The following is a 5,964-nucleotide window of genomic DNA, read 5'->3' on the forward strand; positions in this document are numbered from 1 at the left end:
CTGAGAGCCATCTTCAACTCTATCAGCTACTACTAGCTTTTCTCAAGTGACCCATTCAGCTGTCTCTTCTACCCACAGTAATGCTCTCCCCAGAATTCTACCATCATCGGCTTCAGTAGAAATATCTGTGACACACAGGGCTGCAATTACAGCCATTTGTCTCTCAACTGTAAGGAGAACAGCTGTCTTTTTACATGGGGCCCCCAACATTTCCGAGATGGTTTCTTTTATTCCTCTCTGGAAATGTGAATGCAATCTCAAACGCACGATAGAAGCAGTGCCGATAAAGTGTACTCTTGTCAGTCTCACAAACAGCCTCATTATTTGGTGACTGCAAACATGGTTTGTAGTCATTGCTCCTGCCAATCTGAAGGCTTCTAATGCTGCAGCAGAGTGATTGAAAATCCAAGATTACAGGCGAAGGGGATGAGGAGTTTTTTATAGCTCTTGGTCATCCACTAAAAGCCCCCAGCCAGAAGCAGCTCTCTGTTTGAAGGAAAGTAAGTTTCTTCCACAGCTGAAAATAAATGTGTTTTGGGGAAAACACAGGGCTTGTGGGGGAGGAAGCATGCCTTGCAGGCCTGAGGAAAGCATGGGGGGCAGTGATGATTACTAGCAGTCGTTCCTCCACCAGGGAGGTCTCTGCATGACAACCGTCAAAGTTGGGAGCACGAATGTTTAGCTGCCTCTCCCATTATGAGGTGGAGTTAGTTATGCCATTGCAGAAACAAACCTCTCCACATTGGGTCTTGCTGTAACTGGTAATTGTATTAATGTCATATTTGATGATAGAGCCCTGTTTTACCTGACACCATGCATCACTGGAAGGGAAGGTGCCATGATTCCAGCTGAATATACTACGTTGTAAAGACCTTCACTAGGCAGCAGGACTGAGGGTGCCCGGGGCAAGTGCCAGCCCATGCCATCACTCTCACAGAGCCCCGGGTATGCTTGACCATTGAAGGCCAGGAGGCTAACTGTCTCCTGGACACTGGCGTGGCCTTCTCAGTCTTACTGTCCTGTCCCAGGCAGCTGTCCTCCAGATCTGTCACTATCCAAGGGGTCCTAGGACAGCCAGTCACTAGAAATTTCTCCCAGCCACTAAGTTGTGACTGGGCAACTTTACTCTTTTCACATGCTTTTCTAATTATGCCTGAAAGCCCCCCTCCCTTGTTAGGGAGAGACATTCTAGCAAAAGCAGGGGCCATTATACACCTGAACATAGGAGAAGGAACACCTGTTTGTTGTCCCCTGCTTAAGGAAGGAATTAATCCTGAAGTCTGGGCAACAGAAGGAAAATATGGACGAGCAAAGAATGCCCATCCTATTCAAGTTAAACTAAAGGATTCTGCCTCCTTTCCCTACCAAAGGCAGTGCCCCCTTAGACCTGAGACCCAACAAGGACTCCAAAAGATTGTTAAGGACCTAAAAGTGCAAGGCCTAGTAAAAACAGGCAATAGCCCCTGCGATACTCCAATTTTAGGAGTACAGAAACCCAGTGGACAGTGGAGGTTGGTGCAAGATCTCAGGATTATCAATGAGGCCGTTGTCCCTCTATACCCAGCTGTACCTAACCCTTATACTCTGCTTTCCCAAATACCAGAGGAAGCAGAGTTGTTTACAGTCCTGGACCTTAAGGATGCCTTTTTCTGCATCCCTGTACATCCTGACTCTCAATTCTTGTTTGCCTTTGAAGCTCCTTCAATCCCAACGTCTCAACTCACCTGGACTGTTTTACCCCAAGGGTTCAGGGATAGTCCCCATCTATTTCACCATACATTAGCCCAAGACTTGAGCCAGTTCTCATACCTGGACACTCTTGTCCTTAGGTACGTGAGTGATTTACTTTTAGCATCCCGTTGAGAAACCTTGTACCATCAAGCCACCCAAGTGCTCTTAAATTTCCTCGCGACCTGTGGCTACAAGGTTTCCAAACAAAAGGCTCAGCTCTGCTCACAGCAGGTTAAATACTTAGGGCTAAAATTATCCAATTGGACCAGGGCCCTCAGTGAGGAACATATCCAGTCTTTACTGGCTTATCCTTATCCCAAAACCCTAAAGCAACTAAGAGATTCCTTGGCATAACAGGTTTCTGCCGAGTATGGATTCCCAGGTACGGTGAAATAGCCAGACCATTATATACACTAATTAAGGAAACTCAGAAAGCCAATACCCATTTATTAAGATGGACACCTGAAGCAGAAGTGGCTTTCCAGGCACCAAAGAAGGCCCTAACCCAAGCCCCAGTGTTAAGCTTGCCAACGGGGCAAGAGTTTTCTTTATATGTCACAGAAAAAAACAGGAATAGCTCTAGAAGTCCTTACACAGGTCTGAGGGATGAGCTTGCAACCCACAGCATACCTGAGTATGGCAATTGATGTAGTGGCAAAGGGTTGGCCTCATTGTTTACGGGTAGTGGTGGCAGTAGCAGTCTTAGTATCTGAAGCAGTTAAAATAATACAGGGAAGAGATCTTACTGTGTGGACTTCTCATGATGTGAACTGCATACTCACTGCTAAAGGAGACTTGTGGCTGTCAGACAACCATTTATTTAAATATCAGGCTCTATTACTTGAAGGGCTAGTGCTGTGACTGCACACTTGTGCAACTCTTAACCCAGCCACATTTCTTCCAGACAATGAAGAAAAGATAGAACATAACTGTCAACAGGTGATTGCTCAAACCTACGCTGCTCGAAGGGACCTTCTAGAGGTTCCCTTGACTGATCCCGACCTCAACTTATATACTGATGGAAGTTCTTTTGTAGAAAAAGGACTTCAAAAAGTGGGGTATGCAGTGGTCAGTGATAATGGAATACTTGAAAGAAATCCCCTCACTCCAGGAACTAGTGCTCAGCTGGTGGAACTAATAGCCCTCACTCGGGCACTAGAATTAGGAGAAGGAAAAAGGGTAAATATATATACAGACTCTAAGTATGCTTACCTAGTCCTCCATGCCCATGCAACAATATGGAGAGAAAGGGAATTCCTAACTTCCAAGGGAACACTTATCAAACATCAGGAAGCCATTAGGAAATTATTACTGTCTGTACAGAAACCTAAAGAGGTGGCAGTCTTACACTGCCAGGGCCATCAGAAAGGAAAGGAAAGGGAAATAGACGGGAGCCCCTACCTTCACTGCCCACACACATATGGCCCACAACTGCTATAACTCTGCCACTCTTTGCATGCATGCAAATACTCATTATTGGACAGGGAAAATGATTAATCTTAGTTGTCCTGGAGGACTTGGAGCCACTGTCTGTTGGACTTACTTCACCCATACTGGTATGTCTGATGGGGGTGGAGTTCAAGATCAGGCAAGAGAAAAACACGTAAAGGAAGTAATCTCCCGACTGACCCAGGTACGTAGCACCCCTGGCTCCTACAAAGGACTAGATCTCTCAAAACTACATGAAACCCTCCATACCATATTCACCTGGTCAGCCTATTTAATACCACCCTCACTGGGCTCCATGAGGTCTTGGCCCAAAACGCTACTAACTGTTGGATGTTCCTCCCCCTGTACTTCAGGCCATACATTTCAATCCTTGTACCTGAACAATGGAACAACTTCAGCACAGAATAAACACCACTTCCATTTAATAGGACCTCTTGTTTCCAATCTGGAAATAACCCATACCTTAAACCTCACCTGTGTAAAATTTAGCAATACCATAGACACACCCAACTCCCAATGCATCAGGTGGGTAAGTCATCCCACACGAATAGTCTGCCTACCCTCAGGAATATTTTTTGTCTGTGGTACCTCAGCCTATCGTTGTTTGAAGGGCTCATCAGAATCTATATGCTTCCTCTCATTCTTAGTGCCCCCTATGACCATCTACACTGAACAGGATTTATACAATCATGTCGTACCTAAGCCCCGCAACAAAAGAGTACCCATTCTTACTTTTGTTGTGGGAGCACGAGGGTTAGGCGGATTAGGTACTGGCATTGGCGGTATCACAACCTCTACTCAGTTCTACTACAAACTATCTCAAGAACTAAATGGTGACATGGAACAGGTTGCTGACTCCCTAGTCACCTTGCAAGATCGACTTAACTCCCTAGTAGCAGTAGTTCTTCAAAATCGAAGAGCTTTAGACTTGCTAACCGCCAAAAGAGGGGGAACCTGTCTATTTTTAGGGAAAGAATGCTGTTATTATGTTAATCAATCCGGAATCATCACAGAGAAAGTTAAAGAAATTTGAGATCAAATACAAGGTAGAGCAGAGGAGCTTCAAAACACCGGACCCTGGGGACTTGTCAGCCAATGGATGCCCTGGATTCTTCCCTTCTTAGGACCTCTAGCAGCTATAATATTGTTATTCCTCTTTGTACCCTGTATCTTTAACCTCCTTGTTAAGTTTGTCTCTTCCAAAATTGAAGCTGTAAAGCTACAAATCGTTCTTCAAATGGAGCCCCAGATGCAGTCCATGACTAAATCTACCATGGACCCCTGGACCAGCCTGCTAGCCCATGCTCTGATGTTGATGACATCAAAGGCACCCCTCCTGAGGAAATCTCAACTGCACAACACCTACTATGCCCCAATTCAGCAGGAAGCAGTTAGAGCGGTCATCAGCCAACCTCCCCAATAGCACTTGGGTTTTCCTGTTGAGAGGGGGCACTGAGAGACAGGACTAGCTGGATTTCCTAGGCCGACTAAGAATCCCTAAGCCTAGCTGGGAAGGTGACTGCTTCCACCTTTAAACACGGGGCCTGCAACTTAGCTCACACCCGACCAATCGGATAGTAGAGAGAGCTCACTAAAATGCTAATTAGGCAAAAACAAGAGGTAAAGGAATAGCCAATCATCTATTGCCTGAGAGCACAGAAGGTGGGACAATGATCCGGATATAAACCCAGGCATTCGAGCCGGCAAGGGCTACCCTCCTTGGGTCCCCTCCCTTTCTATGGGAGCTATGTCTTCACTCTATTAAATCTTGCAACCACAAAAACAAAACAAAACAAAACAAAAACAAACACAAAAACAAACAAACAAAAAACCTTAGCTAGGTTACTAAAGCCTCTTGACCCTGGTTTGTTTTAAACACCAAACTATTCTTGAATTATAGTTTCAGATGAAAAGAAGAAAACAGAACAAATGTCCTCAGTTCTGCATTTCTCTCTTTCTCAATATTAAGCATACACACATATTCATTTGTTCAGCTATTAGAAATTATGAATTGAATACTTTCTGTGCACCACACCCATGTTTGCTGATGGTTATACAAAACAGCAAAAGTAATTCTATGGCATAATCCCTGCGCTTTGCTTCCTCAGATTTCCATGGGGAAAAGCAACTAATCATAATGGAATGTGATGAGTCCTATAATGTAAGTAAATGTCTAGGTTTTGAAAGACCAGCAGTTGTAGTGATTTGTTGCACTCTTAACTTTGGAGAGGATATGACAAAAGTAGAAACCACAGAAGTAAGTAGAATGAATTTTCCAGGTTTAGATACAGGATGCAGAAATTGAACAAGTGGTTTTATGAACAAAAGAAAGAGAGAGAGAAAGAGAGAGAGAAAGAAAAGAAAGAAAGAAAGAAAGAAGAAAAGAAAAGGAAAGAAAAGAAAATAAAAAGAAAAGACAAGACCTTTAGAGATTATTAACTCTGAGAGTGGAAATGTGGACAAACTCTTTGAGGAGTAGAGTGAAATTTATAAACATTGTCCCCCAAGAAAGCAATGCACATAAACAAACAACACAGTTTTGAATGCAGTTCCATGAATTCATCACAGAGCAGCTGCAAGTTTGTAATACAGGAAAACTTTAGTCTGAATTTCCTTTGCTTCCTTGCATCTTTAAAGCAGTGTTTCTCAGGGTAAAGGCTTTAAGCTAACTATATTAGAAACATCCGAGCTGTTTGCTTAAAATTCAGATTTCAGGCCTATCTCACACTCTTCATTGTAACAACTGTGTGATTCTCTTTCAGTGAAGTCTTTCAAAGCTCCCAA

General features: G+C 43.8%; 1 pseudogene; it reads left to right on the forward strand.

Moving 5' to 3' along the window:
• Positions 1–217: 217 nt before the first annotated feature.
• On the forward strand, positions 218–4,575 carry LOC129529046 (syncytin-1-like; annotated as a pseudogene).
• Positions 4,576–5,964: the final 1,389 nt, after the last annotated feature.

The sequence above is a fragment of the Gorilla gorilla genome, chromosome 21 (genome assembly GCF_029281585.2).
Source record: "Gorilla gorilla gorilla isolate KB3781 chromosome 21, NHGRI_mGorGor1-v2.1_pri, whole genome shotgun sequence".
NCBI classification, from domain to species: domain Eukaryota; kingdom Metazoa; phylum Chordata; class Mammalia; order Primates; family Hominidae; genus Gorilla; species Gorilla gorilla.